We start from the raw sequence: 27,298 nt of genomic DNA, 5'->3' as shown, positions 1-27,298 counted from the left end.
AGAAATGCCAGCTGCTCTAAGCTACATCAATCACCAGCTGAGAGCTATATCAGCTTGGGGAAATAGATGGCAAATAACATTTGCACCTGAGAAAACGCAAATGATGATCGTCTCTAGGCACCATGATGGTAATGCTGGTGCAGTAGCAAGGATGAATGGGAGGGTGTTGGCACCTGGAGAAGAAGTTGATATCCTTGGGGTGAAATTTGACTCCAAACTAACCATGAAGAACCATGTTGTAAATCTTGCAAACAAGGCAGCCAGGAAGCTTACAGCACTTCGCCGTATCTCGCATCTGCTTGACAGTAGGGGCTGCAAGATCCTGTACGAGGCACAAGTACGCTCACACCTTGAGTATGCTCCACTTTCTTGGTTTGCCTGCCCTCCCTCTCATCTGCGACTGCTTGACAGAGTAGAGAACAGAGCAAGACGTCTCATCTCTCGCCTGGACCCATCCTGGATAGATCTGTCATTTCAGCAGAGCCTTCAACATAGGAGGGATGTGGGTGGCCTTACTGTTATGTACAAGGCCAATATTGTCAAAATACCACACTTGGATTCACTTCGAGGACAGCGTGAAACAAGCTTTTATGCCACAAGACGGGCAAAAAGCAGCAACTTCACTCTGGCTGTACCCTTCTCCAGAGCATCACTCCATCTGAGATCATACATACCCAGGATGACTCAAGTATGGAACACATTCGTACAGCATAATGATGTCAACGAGATAAAGTCAGTTGATCAAATGAAAATGCTGGCCCACAGATGGCTCCAACTTCATCCTGCTCCCTACTTGTATGTCTCATAACAATAAAAATGCTTTCAAATGAGCTGATGTAGGTAACAGCTCTTAGCTTGCCAATAAAGTTAGGAATCCTTAACCTGTAAATAGCGTGTCAATAAAGCTAGGGATCCTTAACCTTGTCAAACCCTGTGTAAAAAAAAAAAAGAGAGAGAGAGAGAGAGAGAGGTGAAAGGTAACAACACACTGGAGACGTCCAATTTTATTTAATCAACAAAATTTCATTGGAGAAACAATTTTGAAAGTATTTATGACTTTGATAATTAGATTCCTGGTCCATTCCAGTGAAAGTAGGCGTTAATGGCCGAGTGAAAACACAAAGTTTAAATGGAACTTCCTAATAGTTTCTCTGGAACTTGAAAGGAGCAGCGATTTTAACAATGAGAATGACGATGATCCACAGATAGCAGCTGAGTCTATTACCCGACGTCAGGAAGCTCATCTACCTGGAGGGTGCTCCGGGGGTTAACGCCCCCCCTGCCCAGTCCTTGACCAGGCCTCCCGGTGCGAACCACAACCCGGCTGATCGGGTACTGACTATAGGTATCTCCAGCTCCCTCTTGAAAGCAACCAGGGGTCTATTGGTAATTCCCTTACGTCTGGTGGGAGGCTGTTGAACAGTCTTGGGCCCCGGACACATATTGTGTTTTCTCTTAGTTTATTAATGGAGCCCACACTTTTCATTGGGGGTATGTTGCACCGTCTGCCCAGTCTTTTACTTTAGAAGGAAATGATCTGGCACCAATCGAGAAACAAGTTACCTGGAGGTTACCTGGAGGTTATTCCGGGGATCAACGCCCCCGCGGCCCGGTCCACGACCAGGCCTCCCGATGGATCAGGGCCTGATCAACTAGGCTGTTACTGCTGGCCGCACGCAGTCCGACGTACGAGCCACAGCCCGGCTGATCCGGCACCGACTTTAGGTATCTGTCCAGCTCTCTCTTGAAGGCAGCCAGGGGTTTATTGGCAATTCCCCTAATGCTTGATGGGAGGCTGTTGAACAGTTTTGGGCCCCGGACACTTATGGTGTTTTCTCTTAGTGTACCAATGGCGCCCCTACTTTTTATTGGCGGCATTTTGCATCGCCTGCCCAGTCTTTTACTTTCGTAGGGAGTGATTTCTGTGTGCAGATTTGGGACCATTCCTTCCAAGACTTTCCAAGTGTAGATTATGATATATCTCTCCCTCCTGCGTTCCAACGAGTACAAGTCAAGTGCTTCCAAGCGTTCCCAGTAGTTAAGGTGCTTGACAGAACTTATACGTGCAGTAAAGGATCTCTGTACACTCTCTAGATCTGCGATTTCACCTGCTTTGTATGGAGATGTTAATGTACAGCAGTATTCCAGCCTAGAGAGAACAAGTGATTTGAAAAGGATCATCATGGGCTTGGCATCTCTCGTTTTGAAAGTTCTCATTATCCATCCTATCATTTACTTTGCACGTGCGATCGTGGCACTGTTGTGATACTTGAAAGTGAGATCCTCAGACATTACTACTCCCAGGTCCCTTACATTATTTTTCCGCTCTATTGTATGGCCGGAGTCAGTAGTATACTCTGTTCTAGTTATTATCTCCTCCAGTTTTCCATAACGGAGTAGTTGGAATTTGTCCTCATTGAACATCATATTGTTTACCGTTGCCCACTGGAAAACTTTGTTTATATCTTCTTGGAGGTTAACCGCGTCCTCAGCAGATGACAGCCTCATGCAGATCCTAGTATCATCTGCAAAGGATGATACGGTGCTGTGGTGTATATCTCTGTTTATGTCTGATATCAGGATAAGGAATAAGATGGGGGCGAGTACTGTGCCTTGTGGAACAGAGCTCTTCACTATGGCAGCCTCCGATTTAACTCTGTTGACCACTACTCTTTGTGTTCGATTTGTTAGGAAGTTGAAGATCCATCTCCCCACTTTCCCAGTTATTCCTTTAGCACGTATTTTATGGGCTATTACGCCATGATCGCATTTGTCAAAAGCTTTTGCAAAGTCTGTGTATATTACATCTGCATTCTGATTTTCTTCCAGTGCATCCAAGGCCATGTCATAGTGATCCAGTAGTTGTGAGAGGCAGGAGCGACCTGCCCTGAACCCATGTTGCCCTGGATTGTGCAGATTTTGGGAATCCAGGTGATTTGCAATCCTGCTTCTTAGCACTCTTTCAAAGATTTTTATGATGTGGGATGTCAGAGCTATTGGTCTATAGTTCTTAGCTAATGCTTTGCTGCCACCTTTATGGAGTGGGGCTATATCCGTTGTTTTAAGTGACTGTGGAATTTCACCCATGTCCAAGCTCCTCCTCCATAGTGTACTTAGGGCACGCGAGAGGGGTTTCTTGCAGTTCTTAATGAAAACAGAGTTCCACGAGTCTGGGCCCGGGGCTGAGTGCATAGGCATGTTGTCAATGGCTTTTTCGAAATCTATCGGAGTTAGGGTAATGTCGGAAGTGAGGTGTTATAGGCACAAGACAGCACATCGGCCGCTTCACAGCTGACAACACTAACCACAGAGCCTCAAAGGATATCTAGAAGCCGGTGAAGGGCTCTTGATCCGAGGAATGAGTGCTCCCTCCCTTGAAATCGTAACAGCCTAGCATTCCCCAAGCGATACACGACCAGTGCGGGTTTAGAACATCCTCCATGACTGCAACAAGAGTGTAATAACAAGAGACCGTTGCCCCAACATACATCTTAATACCTTGGATGGGTCTTACCCGGTCGACCAGGCTGTTGCTGCTGGCGGCCTTTCCTTGGCTGGGATAATAAAATATCCAGAAAAGCAATGAATCCAAAATGAAAAATAAACAATTCATCCGTCTTCTCAAGGTGTCTAGATCAACACTCATTCTCCCCCATCACCTCACACTGGGTAGGATCATCAACACTCATTCCGGTGTCCCGTGGTCTGGTAGGCAACGCTCTCGCTTCATAAGCTGAGTGTCCGAGGTTCGATCCTCGACAAGGGTAGAAACATTGAACGTGTTTCCTTATATCTGTTAGCCCGTTCACCTAGCAAGCAAGTAGGTACCTGGGTGTTAGTCCATTGGTGTAGATCGCATCCTGGGGGACAAGATTGAGGACCTCAATGGAAATAAAACAGACAGTCTGTCGATGACGCACTGACTTTCTTGGGTTATCCTGGATGGCTAACCCTCCAGGGTTAAAAATACGAACAAAATATTATCCTATCCCCTCACACTGGATAGGATCATTAACATTCGTTCCCCACACACTGGATAGGATCATTAACATTCGTCCCCCGCACACTGGATAGGATCATTAACATTCGTTCCCCTCACACTGGATAGGATCATTAACATTCGTTCCCCACACACTGGATAGGATCATTAACATTCGTTCCCCGCACACTAGATAGGATCATTAACATTCGTTCCCCTCACACTGGATAGGATCATTAACATTCGTTCCCCGCACACTGGATAGGATCATTAACATTCGTTCCCCGCACACTAGATAGGATCATTAACATTCGTTCCCCTCACACTGGATAGGATCATTAACATTCGTTCCCCCGCACACTGGATAGGATCATTAACATTCGTTCCCCGCACACTAGATAGGATCATTAACATTCGTTCCCCTCACACTGGATAGGATCATTAACATTCGTTCCCCTCACACTGGATAGGATCATTAACATTCGTTCCCCACACACTGGATAGGATCATTAACATTCGTTCCCCTCACACTGGATAGGATCACTAACATTCGTTCCCCACACACTGGATAGGATCATTAACATTCGTTCCCCTCACACTGGATAGGATCATTAACATTCGTTCCCCACACACTGGATAGGATCATTAACATTCGTTCCCCTCACACTGGATAGGATCGTTAACATTCGTTCCCCGCACACTAGATAGGATCATTAACATTCGTTCCCCTCACACTGGATAGGATCATTAACATTCGTCCCCCGCACACTGGATAGGATCATTAACATTCGTTCCCCTCACACTGGATAGGATCATTAACATTCGTCCTCCGCACACTGGATAGGATCATTAACATTCGTTCCCCACACACTAGATAGGATCATTAACATTCGTTCCCCACACACTGGATAGGATCATTAACATTCGTCCCCCGCACACTGGATAGGATCATTAACATTCGTCCCCCGCACACTGGATAGGATCATTAACATTCGTTCCCTTCACACTGGATAGGATCATTAACATTCGTCCCCCGCACACTGGATAGGATCATTAACATTCGTCCCCCACACACACTGGATAGGATCATTAACATTCGTCCCCCTCACACTGGAGAGGATCATTAACATTCGTCCCCCACACACACTGGATAGGATCATTAACATTCGTCCCCCACACACTGGATAGGATCATTAACATTCGTCCCCCACACACACTGGATAGGATCATTAACATTCGTTCCCCACACACTGGATAGGATCATTAACATTCGTTCTACCTCACTGAGTCGAAAAGTAACCTCTAAACTAACTTCCACATTATGCATGATGAAACCTGGCTCAGTTGGTAGCTGTCTCACTTTGCACACTGACGAACCTGAGTTCGATCCCTGGACACGTGGAAAATTTTGGCATATTTCCTTTCACCTGCTGCCCCTGTTCGCCTAGCAGTAAGTAGATTGCTGAGTGCTCGCCAACAGTCGTGGGTCGCATCCTGGGGGGGTACGATTAACGGGCCCCAGTGGAAATAAACCAGTTAATGGCATGTCCTTGTTTGGTTTATTTTGCGTTATCCGGGTAAATAAACCCAATAAAATCTTCCTATACATGGAATCCTGGGCTGGTGAACCATCCCTCTCAATACCCTGACAATAGCTCTGACGTCCCACATCATAAAAATCTTTGAAAGAGTGCTAAGAAGCAGGATTGCAAATCACCTGGATTCCCAAAATCTGCACAATCCAGGGCAACATGGGTTCAGGGCAGGTCGCTCCTGCCTCTCACAACTACTGTATCACTATGACATGGCCTTGGATGCACTGGAAGAAAATCAGAATGCAGATGTAATATACACAGACTTTGCAAAAGCATTTGACAAATGCGATCATGGCGTAATAGCCCATAAAATACGTGCTAAAGGAATAACTGGGAAAGTGGGGAGATGGATCTTCAACTTCCTAACAAATCGAACACAAAGAGTAGTGGTCAACAGAGTTAAATCGGAGGCTGCCATAGTGAAGAGCTCTGTTCCACAAGGCACAGTACTCGCCCCCATCTTATTCTTCATCCTCATATCAGACATAAACAGAGATATACACCACAGCACCGTATCATCCTTTGCGGATGATACTAGGATCTGCATGAGGCTGTCATCTGCTGAGGACGCGGTTAACCTCCAAGAAGATATAAACAAAGTTTTCCAGTGGGCAACGGTAAACAATATAATGTTCAATGAGGACAAATTCCAACTACTCCGTTATGGAAAACTGGAGGAGATAATAACTAGAACAGAGTATACTACTGACTCCGGCCATACAATAGAGCGGAAAAATAATGTAAGGGACCTGGGAGTAGTAATGTCTGAGGATCTCACTTTCAAGGATCACAAGAGTCCCACGATCGCACGTGCAAAGAAAATGATAGGATGGATAATGAGAACTTTCAAAACGAGAGATGCCAAGCCCATGATGATCCTTTTCAAATCACTTGTTCTCTCTAGGCTAGAATACTGCTATACATCAACATCTCCATTCAAAGCAGGTGAAATAGCAGATCTAGAGAGTGTACAGAGATCCTTTACTGCACGTATAAGTTCTGTCAAGCACCTTAACTACTGGGAACGCTTGGAAGCACTTGACTTGTACTCGTTGGAACGCAGGAGGGAGAGATATATCATAATCTACACTTGGAAAGTCTTGGAAGGAATGGTCCCAAATCTGCACACAGAAATCACTCCCTACGAAAGTAAAAGACTGGGCAGGCGATGCAAAATGCCCCCAATAAAAAGTAGGGGCGCCATTGGTACACTAAGGGAAAACACCATAAGTGTCCGGGGCCCAAAACTGTTTAACAGCCTCCCATCAAACATTAGGGGAATTGCCAATAAACCCCTGGCTGCCTTTAAGAGAGAGCTGGACAGATACCTAAAGTCAGTGCCGGATCAGCCGGGCTGTGGCTCGTACGTTGGACTGCGTGCGGCCAGCAGTAACAGCCTAGTTGATCAGGCCCTGATCCATCGGGAGGCCTGGTCATGGACCGGGCCGCGGGGGCTTTGATCCCCGGAATAACCTCCAGGTAACCCGCATCGTCTCTAAAAAACCGTCATCGGTGCCGCCGCCCGTGTTTTAAAAATGATGATGATAATAATAATAATAATAATAATAATAATAATAATAATAAATTTCTTTATTTTATGCAGTATACAGGTAATCTAGTTCACATTTAATAAAATAGTGTTAAACACAAAAGAAAGCCAATAGAAATACCAAAAAAAACTGTCACAGATGCCGCCGTCCGTGTTTTCCCTTCAGAAATCCCACAAAATTCCAAAGCGCAGGAATCAATTGTAGCTTCACGCAATCTTCCAGCTACATATTCCAACCATTAAAACTGTATAATAAGTGGTCATACATATGGAATAGATTGCCACTAGGCAGTTGATAGTAATACCATTCTTATAGTTAAAATAAGCTTGAAAACCTTTATATAAATCGAGACACACTGCTTCACCTTAAACCATCTGGAACCAAAATGCCAGTGTTACTAATTTTCATGGTAGATGGTTCAGTAACACCCTGCCACCATGGTAAGGTGACCCAGCGTTGGTGGTACACTAACACCCTGCAACCACGGTAAGGTGACCCAGCGTTGGTGGTTCACTAACACCCTGCCACCATGGTAAGGTGACTCAGTGTTGGTGGGTCACTAACACCCTGCCACCGTGGTAAGGTAACCCAGCGTTGGTGGTTCACTAACACCCTGCCACCATGGTAAGGTAACCCAGCGTTGGTGGTTCACTAACACCCTGTCACCATGGTAAGGTGACCCAGCGCTGGTGGTTCACTAACACCCTGCCGCCATGGCAAGGTGACCCAGCGCTGGTAGTTCACTAACACCCTGCCACCAAGGTAAGGTGACCCAGCGTCAAAGAGCACACCACACCACTTCTGTAAGGTAACCTAGCACAGGAGGTGCACACACACACACACACACACACACACACACACACACACACACATTTATACATACATACATACACATACACACACACACACACACACACACACACACACACACACACAGACATACACATACACACACACACACACACACACACACACACGCGCGCACACACGGGGCCAGGAGCTCGGACTCGACCCCCGCAACCTCAACTAGGTGAGTATACACACACACACACACACACACACACACACACACACACACACACACACACACACACACACACACGAAGCACTAAACTACAGACAAGTGTCACTGACATGTATAGTATGCAAAGTCATGGAGAAGATTGTCAGAAGAGTGGTGGAGCACCTAGAAAGGAATGATCTCATCAACAGCAGCCAACATGGTTTCAGGGCCGGGAAACCCTGTGTCACAAACCTACTGGAGTTCTATGACAAGGTGACAGCAGTAAGACAAGAGAGAGAGGGGTGAGTGGATTGCATTTTCTTGGACTGCAAGAAGGCGTTTGACACAGTACCACACAAGAGATTAGTGCAAAAACTGGAGGACCAAACAGGGAAGGCACTACAATGGATCAGGGAATACTTGTCAGGAAGACAGCAGAGAGTAATGGTACGTGGCGAGGTGTCAGAGTGGGCACCTGTGACCAGCGGGGTCCCACAGGGGTCAGTCCTAGGACCAGTGCTGTTTCTGGTATTTATGAACGACATGACGGAAGGAATAAATTCCAAGGTGTCCCTGTTTGCAGATGACGTGAAGTTGATGAGAAGAATTCATTCGATCAAAGACCAGGCAGAACTACAAAGGGATCTGGACAGGCTGCAGACTTGGTCCAGCAATTGGCTCCTGGAGTTCAATCCCACCAAGTGCAAAGTCATGAAGATTGGGGAAGGGCAAAGAAGACCGCAGACTTAGTACAGTCTAGGGGGGCCAGAGACTACAAACCTCACTCAAGGAAAAAGATCTTGGGGTGAGTATAACACCAGGCACATCTGAAGCGCACATCAACCAAATAACTGCTGCAGCATATGGGCGCCTGGCAAACCTCAGAACAGCATTCCGACATCTTAATAAGGAATCGTTCAGGACCCTGTACACCGTGTACGTTAGGCCCATATTGGAGTATGCGGCACCAGTTTGGAACCCACACCTAGCCAAGCATGTAAAGAAACTAGAGAAAGTGCAAAGGTTTGCAACAAGACTAGTCCCAGAGCTAAGAGGTATGTCCTACGAGGAGAGGTTAAGGGGAAATCAACCTGACGACACTGGAGGACAGGAGAGATAGGGGGGACATGATAACGACTTACAAAATACTGAGAGGAATTGACAAGGTGGACAAAGACAGGATGTTCCAGAGATGGGACACAACAACACGGGGACACAGTTGAAAGCTGAAGACACAGATGAATCACAGGGATGTTAGGAAGTATTTCTTCAGCCACAGAGTAGTCAGAAAGTGGAATAGTTTGGGAAGCGATGTAGTGGAGGCAGGATCCATACATAGCTTTAAGCAGAGGTACGATAAAGCTCATGGTTCAGGGAGAGTGACCTAGTAGCGACCAGTGAAGAGGCGGGGCCAGGAGCTTGGACTCGACCCCTGCAACCTCAACTAGGTGAGTACAACTAGGTGAGTATACACACACACACACACACACACACACACACCACCACCACTGCCTTCAACTAGTAACTACTGCTGCTACTACTATTAAGATAAAAAGAAAACCCAATGACGGGAACAAATACATAAGTAGGTGTGAGTGGATCTGAGTTGGACCTGATTCTCTTGGGCCAGTGGGTCTAATGCATTGATCCATCCTTCATAAGTAGAAGTGACTTAGACCTGCCTTGGACTTGCCTGGCATGGGCCAGCAGGCCTGCTGCAGTGCTCCTTTCTTATGTTAACACAACCCACCACCACCACATAGTGAGGTTGGGATAAAAGGCGGAGAGAAAAACATGTACGTGAGCATACTCTTGAGACAGCAGTCATGCGAAACACCACAATGTTAGGAAACAACTGGCAAACCTCATGACCTTTCATAACATTTCAAACTGGAAAAATAAAACGGCCACTAAAAGAAAAATCGGGAAATCATCTTGAGAAATTCAATTTAAAAATAACGGAAGGTTCGCGAGAGAAAATATAATCCAGTATTTATAAATAAGATAATTTATTTCAATAAATTATGCCTTAAGTGCAATTTACAGGTTCAGCCAAATATTGAAATGCTGACAAGACCTTATAAGAGGTCAACAATGGGATGCTGACAAGATCTTATAAGAGGTCAACAATGGGATGCTGACAAGATCTTATAAGAGGTCAACAATGGGATGCTGACAAGATCTTATAAGAGGTCAACAATGGGATGCTGACAAGATCTTATAAGAGGTCAACAATGGGATGCTGACAAGATCTTATAAGAGGTCAACAATGGGATGCTGACAAGATCTTATAAGAGGTCAACAATGGGATGCTGACAAGATCTTATAAGAGGTCAACAATGGGATGCTGACAAGACCTTGTAAGAGGTCAACAATGGGATGCTGACAAGATCTTATAAGAGGTCAACAATGGGATGCTGACAAGATCTTATAAGAGGTCAATAATGGGATGCTGACAAGATCTTATAAGAGGTCAACAATGGGATGCTGACAAGATCTTGTAAGAGGTCGACAATGGGATGCTGACAAGATCTTATAAGAAGTCAACAATGGGATGCTGACAAGATCTTATAAGAGGTCAACAATGGGATGCTGACAAGATCTTATAAGAGGTCAACAATGGGATGCTGACAAGATCTTATAAGAGGTCAACAATGGGATGCTGACAAGACCTTGTAAGAGGTCAACAATGGGATGCTGACAAGATCTTATAAGAGGTCAACAATGGGATGCTGACAAGATCTTATAAGAGGTCAATAATGGGATGCTGACAAGATCTTATAAGAGGCCAACAATGGGATACTGACAAGATCTTGTAAGAGGTCAACAATGGGCTGCTGACAAGATCTTATAAGAGGTCAACAATGGGATGCTGACAAGATCTTATAAGAGGTCAACAATGGGATGCTGACAAGATCTTATAAGAGGTCAACAAAGGGATGCTGACAAGATCTTATAAGAGGTCAACAATGGGATGCTGACAAGATCTTATAAGAGGTCAACAATGGGATGCTGACAAGATCTTATAAGAGGTCAACACTGGGATGCTGACAAGATCTTATAAGAGGTCAACAATGGGATGCTGACAAGGCTGAGACTGAAAATATTCTATTTTATTATACTTCAGAAAAAAAGACCAACAGGAAACAATAACACGAAATATACAGCACTACGACAGCAACAACACAACACTACGACAGCAACAACACAACACTACGACAGCAACAACACAACACTACGACAGCAACAACACAACACTACGACAGCAACAACACAACACTACGACAGCAACAACACAACACTACGACAGCAACAACACAACACTACGACAGCAACAACACACAACACTACGACAGCAACAACACAACACTACGACAGCAACAACACAACACTACGACAGCAACAACACAACACTACGACAGCAACAACACAACACTACGACAGCAACAACACACAACACTACGACAGCAACAACACAACACTACGACAGCAACAACACACAACACTACGACAGCAACAACACAACACTACGACAGCAACAACACAACACTAACAGCAACAACACACACACTAACAGCAACAACACACACACTAACAGCAACAACACACACACTAACAGCAACAACACACACACTAACAGCAACAACACACACACTAACAGCAACAACACACACTAACAGCAACAACACACACACTAACAGCAACAACACACACACTAACAGCAACAACACAAACACTAACAGCAACAACACAAACACTAACAGCAACAACACAAACACTAACAGCAACAACACACAACACTACGACAGCAACAACACACAACACTACGACAGCAACAACACAACACTACGACAGCAACAACACACAACACTACGCCAGCAACAACACAACACTACGACAGCAACAACACACAACACTACGACAGCAACAACACACAACACTACGGCAGCAACAACACACAACACTACGACAGCAACAACACAACACTACGACAGCAACAACACACAACACTACGACAGCAACAACACAACACTACGGCAGCAACAACACACAACACTACGACAGCAACACACAACACTACGACAGCAATAACGCAACACTACGACAGCAACAATACACAACACTACGACAGCAACAACACACAACACTACGACAGCAACAACACAACACTACGACAGCAACAACACAACACTACGACAGCAACAACACACAACACTACGACAGCAACAACACACAACACTACGACAGCAACAACACAACACTACGACAGCAACAACACAACACTACGACAGCAACAACACAACACTACGACAGCAACAACACACAACACTACGACAGCAACAACACACAACACTACGACAGCAACAACACAACACTACGACAGCAACAACACAACACTACGACAGCAACAACACAACACTACGACAGCAACAACACAACACTACAACAGCAACAACACACAACACTACGACAGCAACAACACACAACACTACGGCAGCAACAACACAACACTACGACAGCAACAACACAACACTACAACAGCAACAACACACAACACTACGACAGCAACAACACACAACACTACGACAGCAACAACACAACACTACGACAGCAACAACACAACACTACAACAGCAACAACACACAACACTACGACAGCAACAACACACAACACTACGGCAGCAACAACACAACACTACGACAGCAACAACACAACACTACAACAGCAACAACACACAACACTACGACAGCAACAACACAACACTACGGCAGCAACAACACACAACACTACGGCAGCAACAACACAACACTACGACAGCAACAACACAACACTACAACAGCAACAACACACAACACTACGACAGCAACAACACACAACACTACGGCAGCAACAACACAACACTACGACAGCAACAACACAACACTACAACAGCAACAACACACAACACTACGACAGCAACAACACACAACACTACGGCAGCAACAACACAACACTACGACAGCAACAACACAACACTACAACAGCAACAACACAACATTATGACAGCAACAACACAACACTACAACAGCAACAACACAACACTACAACAGCAACAACACAACACTACGACAGCAACATCACACAGCACTGCAACATCAACAGCACACAACACCACGACTGCAACAATACACAACCCACGACTGCAACACTGCACATCACTAAGACTGCAACAGTACACAACACTACGACTGCAACAATACACAACACCACGACTGCAATACTGCACATCACTAAGACTGCAACAGTACACAACACTATGACTGCAATAATACACAACACTACGACTGCAATAATACACAACACTAAACAGCAACAATACACAACAAAACGACTGCAACAATACACAACACTTCGACAGCAACACTACACAGCACTACGATTGCAGCAATACACAACACTACATCATAATCTACACCTGGAAGATCCTAGAGGGACTGGTCCCTAATCTACACACAGAAATCACTCTCTACGAAAGCAAAAGACTTGGCAGGCGATGCAACATACCCCCAGTGAAAAGTAGGGGCGCTCTATTGGTACTCTGAGAAAACAGTGAGTGTCTGGGGTCCAAGACTGTTCAACAGCCTTCCACTAGCCATCAGGGAAATTACCAATAGGCCCCTGGTTGCTTTCAAGAGGGAGCTGGACAGATACCTAAAGTCAGTGCCAGATCAGCCGGGCTGTGGTTCGTACGTTGGACTACGTGCGGCCAGCAGTAACAGCCTCGTTGATCAGACCCTGATCCACCGGGAGGCCTGGTCATGGACCGGACCGCAGAGACGTTGATCCCCGTAATGCCCTCCATGAAGACTCCAGGTAGGTAGACGACTGCAATAATACACAATACTACGACTGCAACAGTACAGAAAAATGTCATTTGCCCATGGCTTTATTTTTACTACTTATAAATACACTACAATCCCAGCACTCAAAAACAGTTCAGAGGATAACTGGTACTAAGAGGAAGACGGGTGGTGAGGTGCGCCAGTGAGTGTGGTAGGCGAGTCAGGACAGGAATTACTAATACGCTGAAGTAACAGCCAGTGATGCAAAGACTCCACCTCACTAACTGGGCAATAAAACTAGCAACCTGGGCACCCAAGCTCTCTACTCTAGCTTGTGTCATTGTCCTTGCGTAGTATTTACGATGCCCAGAATACCGCGAGTGTTATAAGAACATAAGAATGGAGGAACACTGCGGAAGGCCTACTGGTCCATACAAGGCAGGTCCTTACATGTATTACGAATACATGGGTAATGTTACGAGTTACAAGACTGTTCAGCCTTAACGTGCGCACCACAGTGCCACAGTTGCTGCTTCAACTACGTGAGGGTTGTAGATCAGACTAAAGAACACGAGAGAGGAGGAAGTAGCAGGATCATCAACACTGTTCGTTTTCTTTCATAGTACTTTGTAAACGCTCTAAGCTGCTATGAAATTAAATGTTTATTAGCTATTTTATGCTTGATGAAACTTCTTTTATTTTTAATCAGAATAAGTTTGTATATACAATAAATAACCGCTAACAAACAAGTTACAAGAACAGGCGGGCCGCTTCTGGCAGAGGGATGGACAGTACAATAAAAAAATAAAACATACAATGTAAAACAAGCTTTTATGGGACAACATTTCGCTGTTTCGAGCTTTAACAGCTCGACAGAGTTCTTGAACTTGTATTGTCTTCACTATTGTCGCCATTTAGGTCTGGCACTACAATTGCTTCAATTTCTGGAAACAACACGCTTGTATAGTTACGGTGTGAGGACCGGTAGGACCATAGAAAAAATCCTAAATATTAGCAGGTAATCTTTAAGTCACTTCTTAGTACAGTCATTTTAATTTGCAAATTGCATTTTTACACTAGGTGATGCAAATTATATAAAAATCTCCACAACAGAGATGCACCTGCGGAGCTCATCACTTAGCATTCAGCTGGGCGCCAGTCTAAATATGAACGCTAGACAGACAAATATTTGAGGGTATTTATCCTCGGTAAACATCTGCTGATGCACTTATCAATACAGGAAGTATCGACCGCCGGTAAACACCCTGGGAAGTCACTCCCGGATATTATTAGTAGTGGGGAAAAAGTGTTTTATGTTAACAAGTGCTAAGTTAAAAACTCGCTTGATCTACTTACTGAATTAATCTAGACACCACGCGGTTACAAACTCACCAAAGAAAATGAATGAAATCTTAAAAATTACAAATTTCTTTTGAAATACGTAAGAAAAATAAGAGTTCCTGATTAGCCAGGCTGTGGTGCCTATGTCGTCGAACTGTGTGCAGCGAGCCCAATGAAGAGCTGTGGTCTGAGATCATGCCGCGGAGACGATATATATTTTCTCTTAAATATGTGATGTCCCGTGACACGTTCCGAAAGTTTTTCTTCTTTTACGGTTACTGCTGAAGGCTTCATGGTTACATAATGATGAACTACCTAAAGTACTGAGAATATATCCACATTTTAAATCCTTAGAATGTACACTAAAATAATTTACTGGATTAAGAAATATGAGAAGTACAGCGAATGCCTAGAGCATACCTAGAAGGGTTTCTGGGATCAACGCCCCCGCGGCCCATTCCGTGAACAGGTCTTGTGTAAACATACAAAACTCTCTAAGCTTCTTGCAACTCGCAGACCCAATTCTCGAGTGTGCAGCTCCAGCGCAGAGCCCCCACCTAGTAAAACAAAGAGTAATGTACAGTATTTCGTCACTGGGCACGTACCTGAGCCCAGGAACAAAACCTGTGAATCCCTAAAGGAACTCGACCTTGCACGTCCGCTAGAACGCAGAACATGAGGAGAAATGAGGGGCATAAAAAAAATGCTTCAGAACAGGGTAGACAAAGGCATTAGTCTGTGTGACAGGAACCAGAATGAGGGGACAAGACTGTTAACTAAACATCCAAATGAGTTACGAGAAATCAGAAGGTTTTAAGTGGTAGAAAAGTGATATGACCTAGCTGGGCGATACAACATGCGAGAATTTCATGGGTTTAATAATAAATACAAGAGATACAACACGATCGCCAGACACACAAGGGAGAAAACGACCACCAAACGCAAGTGAAGCAACAGGCCCAGGAGCTGGATTATTAACGTTATATTCACAGAGAAGAGCGAAACACTTATGGGGTCATGAAACGCCTGGGGAGTGAGAGGCAACTCCATTATTATTATAATCAAGGGGGAAGCGCTAAACCCGGAGGGTTATACAGCGCCTGGGGGGGATGTGGAAGGCATTCAGGTTTAATTCGGGGAACTGGAGCACAGATCCAATTCCCTAAATCAAGAGCCCCTCACCAACATCAAGGAACCTTCCTTGAGGGGAGGCAACTCCAGCAACCTCTGAAGGGTAAACACACAAATTAGTGCTATGTAAATGAGGTGTATCTGATAAAATGAGTAAGAAAAAAGTGGCTAATCACCCGGCACTTCAGTAAAATTATTTCAATAACATGTCTTTTATAACTATTGTGCCCGAAAGATGAGCACAGTGCACGTGTCACTGACAGAGAAATCAGGCTAATGTTGATACTTCTCAAAGTATCTGGCCCCAAGCCATTAACTTTGATGTTCTTGTCCTCTCCCAGTTGGACAACAGCGCACATGCACCTACTGGACCGGACGGAGCACTGCTCTCTACTGTATAACAGAAGGTTCTTGGAACAATTGACCTTGCAACTAAACACACTACCGATTAAATTAGTCAAGTAATTAAACTACTGGACGTTCTTGGAACACGTAAATTAACTTTCAGAACTTCATACATCCGTGGGCCTAGACTATTCAACATTCTACCAGATATCAGGACAAGCGTTAAGGCTTGAAGAGGAAACTCGATCAGTCTCCAACTTCCAGATCAACCAGGCTGTGATATGTGTGGCAGCGGGAGTAGGGAAAATTCTCGAAACCCATCACAAGTATATGTAAACTACTGGAAATATCTCTTGAATGCCTACAACCTGGTGTAATTCCTTTTGCTAAACGATTGGGACGGAAGAAATTTATAAATCCAAATAACTAGAGATGCTGTATGCAGCAGCTGTGATCAATTTCCAGAGAATTTTTTTTCTTCTAGCGCAACTCGCTCTGCGGCGAGATTTCATGGTGACCGTCTGATCAACTAAGCTATTATTTCCTGCATACAAAAATAAATAGTCACCTGGCACCTCCTGCAACAACTCTTCCAGTTTCCTCCTGAAAAGTTCTCCGTTTCTTCAGGCAACATTTACTGAGAAGAAAAATATTAATTGTAAACTAAAAATGGTGAATACCAAATCAACAATTAATGTGTTCCAGAAGCTTGACAAGTAACCTCTAAAGCTGGGATTCTTTTTCTATTTTGCACCGACACATCCTACCAAGTTCCCCAGATCCTAAATCGTTACCCATGGTGTCACACACCCGGGGTATTTATACACTATTTTCAAACGTATGCAATAAAATAAAAAAAAACCACAGAATATTTTACAAAACCCATTTTCTGTCTCACCAGGAAGCAAACAAAATTCATTACGGCAAAAAAATATATATTCAGTTGTCCACAGAGCCGCCATAGATCCTTTGAACATACAGGATGGAACACCTGGGGATCCAATGACCCAGATTAAGAACCCCCTGCTCAAAAGTGTTCCAGATTACCATTACTGGCGCTTACCATACTGTCAGCACCAACACCGGTCTGCTTCATACCCCTGCCATCACGAAGAACACCAACAAGATAAACTAGCTACATTCGGAGAATGACTTAGTGTGGGAATTTATTGAGCTCGAGAAATCCCATAGGGCCATTGTAACAAGCAGTAGAGGCCTTTAGAATCCACGCCGACAAAAATATGCAGTCGAAGTCATGAGTCAGCACATTATTATTGATATTTTTACACTAATTTGATAGATTACAGGCTTTAGGTACAATTAAGGACTAATAATAGAATTAAAATACATAGTTCTAGGCTTTATTATGGTTACATTAGATAGAAATGAAGGGAAAAATAGATAAGTAGAGACACCTAGCGGTCCTCCAATGAACTAGTGAGTAAGAAGAACGATGGTAGCCATCTTTTGTACCTCACAAATTTCTATCTCTTGAGTCCCACACGGATTCGCAACGTTACCTGGCAGTTAATACCGTGCTTCAAAGGCCTTACAACGAATTTGTGAATACAAATCTCTGCGCCAGACCCGTTGGTGATACTATCACTATTTAACCCCTAGTCACATGGCTACTAAATACTGGGTGGGAAAATCAGGGATAGTTTACTTATGGTTAATAAGTGTGCCTATGACCAACAATCAGGTAATTTGTATTTACTACAGTTTAGTTTTTACTCATAAAAGTGATCTACAGGCCACTTGTGAGACAGGCGATGGGAGTCTTTGGGGACGGTGTCAACAGTCCTTGCTCGAGGGCTTCTTTCAAGGAGGCAGATATTACACGGAGTGTGAACAATGTAATATTTATGAGGTAATTTACGGAAAACGGTGTGCGGATTTGAGTGCCGGATCCAGGTGGGAAATAGTATATGCACAATGAAGGGTTATAATTATAACGTAAAGTTTTAAAGGGGTAGACGGATAAACCCGACACGGGAAACAATTGTCCTGTTTTCTGACAAATCTTACCTAACCAAACCACTAGGAAGAATGTGGTGAGGATGCTGAGGGCAACGCAGCTGTGACGTCCATTCTTTTCTACATAGGCAGTAAAGGAGTAATGTTTCCCTCTGTGTCATTACCTAGGCGAGAAGCAGCAGACACATTCAGAAACCGCGGGCAGAGGAATTAGTGCAGACAAGCGTGTTATATAGCGTGAGAACAGTGTTGTGTGAGGCCTTATTGATCTGCGTAACGGTCGCCCACACGCGCTCCTATGCAATTAATTCTCCCTCACCTCGGAAATCGATAATGTGCCTCTGTTATATTTATATCTAAACCAGAGAGGTATCCACGTTTCTCATAACCCCAGCCCCGTTTACCTCATTGAAAACATAAAGAATAGTACAAAGTGTGATGTAATTTCAAATAATAATAATAATAATAATAATAATAATAATAATAATAATAATAATATCTTTATTTCTATAATTACATCCTAGCTAACATCAATCACATACTACTATATAGAAAGCCGCTTATTATGCAGAACATTTCGGGTAAATTAGGTCAATTTTGTCCCGGGATGCGACCCACCATTTTACTGACGGAGAACAGACAACCGGTGTAAGGAAACAGGCCCAATGTTTCTATCCTCGCCGGGAACCGAACCTGGACCTCGCCTTGTGAAGCGAGAGCTTTAGCCACCAGGCCACGGGTCACCGGGTTTGTGGGGAGAGGCGATGACTCCCACAGAACCTACAAAAAGTATGCAACTCTGCGCTCTCTAAAGGTAGCTGACCAAGCATGGGGCTAAACAGCAGCAGCTGCCAGAAATAAGATAGGAAAATTGCAAATGCTTTAAAAATACAGTGTAACTTTCTCGCGAAGAGCAATATAATAAAGCACATATAACCCAAGACAGATAGCTGGCTTCGTAATTATCTATGTCTCTCTGGGAACCTGCGGGACACCAGCAACCACAGGCTGATTGAATAGGTAATTAACAAGGAAGATTGACCCCAGGCCTGTCTGTAAGGATATGAGAAAAAACTTGAAATAGGTGATAAATATATCACAGGTTTCCCACATTTACATACCGTCAACCTATTGTCGCACCCATTACACTTGGTTGATCTCGGCTCGATCAAAAATTAAGTATTTGTTAGTCTAGGTTAGGTTCAGTAAAGCACAGATTTTGTCACAAAATTCGATAAGTACGATCATGGTGTAATAGCGCACAAAAGGAATAACAGGAAACACAGGCTTTCTGATTAACAACGCAGAGTAATTGTAAACTGTTAAGTCAGAGGCTGTCACAGTGAAAAGTTCCACTCCCAAAGGCATAGTATTCGCCCCCATCCTTTTCCTCACCCCTCACATCTAACATAGACCGGGATATAAATCATATCACAGTAATCATCCTTTGCAGATGATAATATAATGTGCATGAGTGACATCTATGGCGGAAACCATCAATCTCTCCACGGGTCACGAAAACAATATGGTGTTCAATGAAGACAAATTTTAGTTACCCTGTTATGGAAAGGTTGAGGAAATTAAAATTAAAAAAGGAGTAGCCAACTATAGCCACACAATATAGCAAAAAAAATAACATGAAGGACTTAAGAGTAATAACATAAGAGGATTTCACGTTCAAGGATCACAACAGCATCGTAATCACAACCACGAGCAAAATGGTAAGATGAATAATGAAAACCCTCAAAACAAGAGATACCACCAGTAGCTTGCCTCGTTGACCAGGCAAGCACCAGACGAGCCTGACCCAAGGCCGGGGTCTGGGAGTAGAAAAACTTCTGGAACTCGTCATAGGTAAGTCAATGATGGTCCTCTGAAAGTAACTAGTTCTCTCTAGGCTTGAATATTTCTATATATTAACAGCCCCTTTTTAAGACTGACGAAACTGAAGACAGAGAATGTACCGAGAACCTCCTGCACTGCACGTACAAATCAGTCAAACATCTAAAATACAGGGAACGTTTTAGGCCCTTCGACCTGTAATACTTAGAACCCAGGTGAAAAGAAAATTATAATATACACCTGGAAAATCTTAAGAGGGACTGCCCCCAAATCTGCACACATCAGTCAATACGAAAGCAAAAGGCTCAGCAGACGGTGCACAAATACCCCCCAGTGAAAGGCAGGGGTGCCATGAGTACATTAAGAGATAAAACATCATACATAAAGGATATTACCAAAAGACCCCTGATTGTCTACAAGTGGAAATATAAGTTCAAGTCAGTTCGTGATTGGCCAGGCTATGATTCACGCGCTGAATTGTGTGCGGACATCAGTAATAGCCTGATTCATCAAGCCTTGATCCAACAGAAGGCCTGACCCGGAACTGGATATCCAGGCTATAATAGGTTAGTGTAAATTAACCTATATTTACGTATTATTATTATTATTATTATTATTATTATTATTATTATTATTATTATTATTATGAGGAAAACTGAACTCGTAGGCGTCATACAGAGCCTGAGGAATGGGCAGTAATCAGGTTTGATCCCAAGGAGAGCAGCTTCTGTTCCTTGTCTCGAGACCCCTTCACCTGTATGAAGACACATTCTCTCTCTCTCTCTCTTTATGGGATATATTTACGTATAATTATCTAGCAATTACAAAATAAACGGCGGTTTAAGACTGGTAGTGCAGGACACCATACCCTCCTCGAGTGTTGATATCCCCACGTAAGATAAGATTTGTTCGGATTTTTAACTTAGAGGGTTAGTCACTCAGGATAATCCAAGAAAATCACTGCATCATCGAGGATTGTCTGTCTTATTTCCATTGGGGTCCATTAATCTTGTCTCTCAGGATGCTACACACACCAGTCGACTAACACTCAAGTACCGACTTAATGCTAGGTGAACAGGGACAGCAGATGTAAGGAAACATGCCCAACGTTTCTACCCATGACGGAGATTGAACCACTGACAGTGTGTGAGGAGAATGCGTTGGCAACCAAGCCAAGGGACAGTGTATAAGTTAGAGAAATAGGCTGATACAGTAATTGGTGGATCCTAGGAAGCGGGCTGTGGCAGGCTAAGAAGCTCTTGGTATTTCCGCTCTCACTCTTCCTATCCTGCAAGCAAAACTATATCCTACTCGTAGCAAAATTGAACATAAAAAGTCAAAAGAATAAACAAAAGTAAAATATGTTTATATAATATTGTGCAGTAATAGCTACTATACATTTTGGCTCGTGAAATGCTCTTGACTGTGCTGATTACTAATGCAAATGCATCACATTTATATCAATCCAATTATTATCGAAAATAAGGAACTGGTCTAACTTAACCACATATTAGTGCTAGGGTGCCCTCCCCCCCCCCCCCCCCAAAAAAATACATTGGGAAAGGGATGACATTTTACTGGCATACAAGTCAGTGGATAACATCACTGTAAATAAAGGAGCAATTCAATTACTGTCGTTAAATAACATGTTTTGAACGCAATACGTAGGCTGGCCAGTTGCTGTCGAAACACAAACTGAACGAAAGACATTGATACATTTATTGCACACAAATGACAAATAATAACTTCAGCAGTTTCAACAAAATCCACGAAAATCATTGCAACATATAAACGAACGTCAACATGAAGCTCCGTCAATGGGAACGAGGAAACTAGCTCACAACTTTATATATTAGGTATTTATTATGAGCACCATCCGGTTTTGATGGCAATTTACAGTTTTTTGTCTTAGTAATTTTAAGCAGTTCAGTGGGAATCATAAATCATGAAATATAATCTGCTGGCAAAAAAAAAAAATTATTAATAGGTTTCACCCACTGGGGGCTTTATCAAGTACTTAATAAAGCCCTCAGTGGGTGAAACGTTGTAATAAAAGAATTCTTTGCAGTAAGTGTCGTTTCACCACCACCTGTCGGCTCACAGCAATTCATTTGTGATGACTTTCACAGTCCTATAATACTCGAACGGCAAGGTATATACATTTACTTAAAAAAAAATACAGCTCCTGTTTGGATCCAATGAATATAAGAACACTGCAATAGGCCTATTGGTCCACGCGAGGCCGGTCATACTCTCACCTAACCATTTCCTCTCATGTCTAAATTTCTTCTCAAGGCTACCCAGTGTTTGTCTCAACTTCAATACCCGGCGGCTTGTTCCACTCATCTTCAACTCTGTTGCCAAGCTGGTACTTTAAAATATAATCTCTGAATGTTTTTAAATACACTGATGAGAGCTCTGTCTTGGATAAATATTTTCAGCATGTTATTCACATTATTATTTAGTACTGTCTCCTATTCGTGTACTATGGAGACAATAAAAGGGCATATAATAATAATTATTACTATAGTTATGGGGAAGCACTAAACCTATACGGGTAGGTATAGAATCTGGGAATGGAATGTAATCAGGTTCAATCCAAAGAGGGGGAAAACAGATCCAATTCATTGGATCAAGAGCCCCCTCACAGACATAAACTTCCCTGGAAAGGAGAGCATACGAGAAGCTCGGTGAGACTGTTCGGCTTACGACCGAAGGATCTGGGTTCAATCGTGGGCAGGACGGGACGTATGGCTAAGTCTCCTAACGTCTGCTGTTATATAGGAGTTATTATTATAGTCTCGAGAGAGGGATCATACAGTGCTTGAGTAATTGAAGACAATCAGATTCGATTCATTTCCTTGGATTAAAAGCTCCTCGTCGGCATCAAGGAACCTACCTTGTAGGGTTCACCTAGTAGTAAATAAATGTCAAGGATCTAGTCCGCTGTTAAAGATCGCATCCTAGGGAAAGACCGAGGGACACTAGCGAAAATACAGTATACTACACTGCTTGGTTTTCTTGGGATATCGAAGTAAAGCTTTCTACCATATATTCAGGACTACACACTGTTTTCAAGACTTGAGACCAAAATATACGGTACTTCATTTACATGTTTTATTGTCATCATGTGGATTCATTTGCCACTGATCAGTATTTATTTTACTTTTCTTTGGTTACATCCTCATATTATGTTATATCAGCTGAGCATCCATCACGCTATCTTCACATCTATCAACATTCTGATCTCTTGACACCTGAGACTGTCTAGCCCACACGGTAGAGAGTCGTGGTTGAGCACTGGGCTGACAGGCAACTCTTGCCTCTTCCCTTCTCTCGTGTTGTACCTCAAAATTATACTGGACGAGCTGACTAATTAAACGCCAGCTGAAAGCACCTATTTACTGTAAAAAGAGAAATATATACAGTAGATAGTGTTAGCGTGGAGGCGAGCATACTTGTTGATTCTGCGCCGGGAAACCTGCGAGACACACTGCCAACTTCCTGCGTTATTTTAGGCCAGTGTAAGAGGGACCACCTTCCCAAAGTTGTAGTAGTCTGTACATCACGTAACCTACACCCACAGCTATGAGAGAAAACCCACAATCACTGTTATTGTTCCACTCACAGTTACTTAAGTGCCTTTATAAACAAGGTGTTTCCCTTGAGTGTGGGTGCCAAGTAACTTGTGGTGGTGGTGAGGGCCAACAAAACTAGAATGTAAGCGTAACACGTGTGCCATGAGACATTTCAGCAACTATTCTCCAAGCCAAGCTCCACTAGGCCACTATTTACGCTGCCAACGGAACTATTTATTCCCAGAGCCAAGCCACCGTTAATACTGTGTTCATCGCTGCTACTCCCTGACATTATCTCACTCCCCTGGACTAACCAAGCTCTTAAAATCTTCCTTCCAGTGAATAAAAAGCGATTCTTTCCTTACCAGTTGCATCATGGAGAGTAATATAATGCAGTACCTCCCCTCCTCACCCTGGGGCTTATTTCAAACGTTTCCTAATTTATAATTCAACTCACAAGCAACATTACGCATATTCACTTCTATATACATATATATATAAATGTGTGTGTATGTGAATATATATTGTTTTCAGTTAGTTACTTCTCAGCGAGAATAATCATTAACTCGCTGATATAAGTTTGGTAAATGTTGGGTACGAGGCAATAAAACATTGTAAGTCGGGTTTACGGTGGAGTCTAACGAAAACACTCACCCCGGCCCGCCTATACCTTCCCCAATTTTTCTCACTTTCCTCCTCGGTTTCTATTGAAAATATTCACGAATGTACCTCGAATTTGCCATACAAAACACTCCTTTTCACAATAACTCCACCGTTAATCACTTTAAGCTCGATATGTTCAACTGTCACTACAGAGGAGCAAATGGCGCAAGAGCATACCTCCACACGTCTAGACCTGGACAGAGCGCCCAGAACACTGAGTGAGGAGGCAGATGAGGATGAGGAGTGGGAGGCGGGGAGGGGAGGTCGTCCCAGCTGGTGAGTAGTTGCTGCAGCTGACGCCAGAGGCTGGGGGAGACAGGGGTGCCTTCCCGACCCCTGGGACCAGGTCAAGCCTGACCTCAACTTTCCATCATGCCACAAAGTACATTACAAGGAGCTACATCAGGGAAAGAAGGCTTCTTGCTAACAACTGCCCATCTCGTGATGTGTTGTAGTCGTTCAGAAGCAAGAGGTTACAAGTAGAAAATACAGTATTATTAACACTACTGCATTGCACTCTTTCTCCACGTCGTAATACTGAATCTCTTCCACCCGTCCAGAGGGGGATGCTTTGATACTGGTGACGGGCTCTTGATTAGAGCGACCCTCGACCGTCTCAAATCAAACCCGATTACCTACCATACCCTAGCACTACATATACGACCCCTGTAAGTTTAGAGCTTCACCATGAATACAGTAATAACTAGAGGAGTAACGGTCCAAGAGATGCGTCCTAGCATCACATAAGCTGAACCTCTTGTACCTCAGAGCATGTAAGAGGCCTAGCAACTCTTATCTTAAAACCCCTGAAGAGGCAACGGAACCATTGTTCATCATCAAGAATCTTTGGAACTATAACACAGCTGTCTAGTGAGGTCCACGAACTGGATATCAACATCTTCAAGAGGCCCAGGAACTTTAGCTCATCATTCAAGAAGCTTGGCACCTTTGGCTTAACATCCAAGGCCCCGAAAGCTATAGATCAACATCCCTCTAGTGACACAGGAGCTATAGATTATCACCCTAAATAAGCTCACTATCTATAAAGCAATTTCAAGAAGCCCTGGAGCTGGAACTTAACTTAGTTAAATAGATCACTCCCTCTTCTAAATTAAGTTGGGTGTATCATATTACTGATGGAATACAAGATCGAAAAGTTTACCTGGAGTCGCTTTCGGAGATCACCGCTTCTCCCTTTCCTCGCAGCCTCCTAGTTACTAGCCTGATCGATCAGGCTATTAGTGCTCACCGCCCGCAGTTCAACGTATGCACCACAACCTGGCTGATCACTAATTGTTTTGAGGAGTCTGTCGCGTTCCCTCTTGAAGACAAGTAGGAGTTTGTTTGTAATTTCCCTTATGCATGTAAGGAGGGCGTTGAAGAGACGTAGTCGTGACTCACGAAATCGTAATGACACGATTGCAAACAAACCATACCACGGGCGGGATTTGAACCCGCGGTCAGTCTCAAAACTCCAGACCGTCGCGTTAGCCACTGGACCAGCTAGCCATAATAAGATTCGTCCAACTAGGTATATTTCTACACCATAGGAAGGTTAGCATAGGCACCACTGTGACCACACTGGTGCCTATGCACCACTGTGCAACCCTTGGGTATCTTATTGTGGCTAGCTGGTCCAGTGGCTAACGCGACGGTCTGGAGTTTTGAGACTCTCTGACCGCGGGTTCAAATCCCGCCCGTGGTATGGTTTAAGAGACGTAGTCCCTTGACACTTATTGAGTTCTCTCTCAAGTGTACTCATCGTTCCCTTGTTGTTGCTTGGAGAGATCCCGCACCATTTGCCAGGTTTCGTGTGTTCTTAAGTAATAATTCGGTGAACAGGTTTGGTACCAATTCCTCCAGTACCTTCCAGGTATAAATCATGATATATCTTTCTCGCTTACGTTCTAAGGAGTACAGTTCTAGGGACTTCAAATGCTACAAGTAATATAGGTGATTGGCGAGTATATACGAGCTGTGAAGGTGTTCTGTAAAATTTCCAGCCCAGCAATTTCGCTTTCCTTGAAGGGAGCTGTTATTACACAGCAATATTCCAGCCTAGAGAGAACGAGTGACCTGAGGAGAGGAATCATTGGATTTGCTTCCCTTGTTGATGAATACGACACATGTGCAACCCTTGGGTATCTTTACTACCGAAACGTTTCGCCTGCGTCGTAGGCTTCATCGACTGACAAGGCTTGATGCACAGACGAAACATTTCGACAATAAAGAAGCCTTAGTGCTATGCAAGTGCTTTTCTGATCTTAGGTTGGATCTTTCCGTAGAATTTTAGCCGCAATTTTGTTTTTCATAAGTGTTGCTATGTAGTAAAAGAGTGGTTATTATAACAACCATTAATATTTAAAGGGGTGGACTGGTAAGCCAGCGGAAGGTCTCGGTCAGGTGACCAAAAGCTCCAGCTGTGGGTCATCATATGACTAAGACCCGCGTCAGGAAACACTTGCCCTGTTT

At 43.7% G+C, this 27,298-nt stretch overlaps 1 protein-coding gene across 3 annotated transcripts in view; it reads right to left on the bottom strand.

Annotated features, from left to right (window-relative positions):
- Positions 1 to 25,049, bottom strand: part of LOC138852465 (carboxyl-terminal PDZ ligand of neuronal nitric oxide synthase protein-like) — a 640,924-nt gene extending 615,875 nt beyond the window's left edge. Inside the window, exon 1 of one of the 3 annotated variants that reach the window (XM_070083268.1) lies at positions 25,004 to 25,049. The gene's annotated coding sequence lies outside the window, so the exon portion shown is untranslated. Of the gene's footprint in view, positions 1 to 24,892; positions 24,917 to 24,946 lie in introns of those variants that run through there. The other 2 variants (XM_070083269.1, XM_070083270.1) reach the window with 2 other exon arrangements.
- Positions 25,050 to 27,298: the final 2,249 nt, after the last annotated feature.

The sequence above is a fragment of the Cherax quadricarinatus genome, chromosome 9, assembly GCF_038502225.1.
Source record: "Cherax quadricarinatus isolate ZL_2023a chromosome 9, ASM3850222v1, whole genome shotgun sequence".
NCBI classification, from domain to species: Eukaryota; Metazoa; Arthropoda; class Malacostraca; order Decapoda; family Parastacidae; genus Cherax; species Cherax quadricarinatus.
This window is presented reverse-complemented; position numbering and strand designations above follow the sequence as displayed.